The sequence below is a fragment of the Nematocida displodere genome, assembly GCF_001642395.1.
Source record: "Nematocida displodere strain JUm2807 chromosome Unknown 18, whole genome shotgun sequence".
NCBI lineage: Eukaryota > Fungi > Microsporidia > Nematocida > Nematocida displodere.
Window position 1 is genome coordinate 13,383 of NW_027138148.1, and position 448 is coordinate 13,830.

Here is a 448-nt window from a genome sequence, read left to right on the forward strand (position 1 = left end):
CATGGAGGAGAACGATAGTCCAGGACTGGCCAACAAAGAGATCCAGTGAGACCTGGAGTTCATGGTTTGAGACCATAGGGATGGTGGTGCTCATCAGAACAAGAGTTGGAATGGAGGCCTGGAACATGTTAAGAACAAGTTAATAGAGGTGGCAAATAGGATTGATCTCACAGGTTTGGAAGCACACAAAATGGAGGAAATGACAACAGTTTTGGAAATGTGCAAACGTAAGGATCAAGACATGGAAGAACGTACAGATACGGAAAGGGTGTCTCGGAAGAATCATGGCCGCACGATGCACAAGGAGAAGAGTTAAACCCGAGAACCAGAGTAGGAACACCTTGACTTGCACGCATTGCAGGAAGAGAGGACATTTGGAGGAGAAGTGCTGCGCAAAACATCCGGAGCTGAGAACAAACAAAGTTGACAGGGTCTATTGGGATGGCAG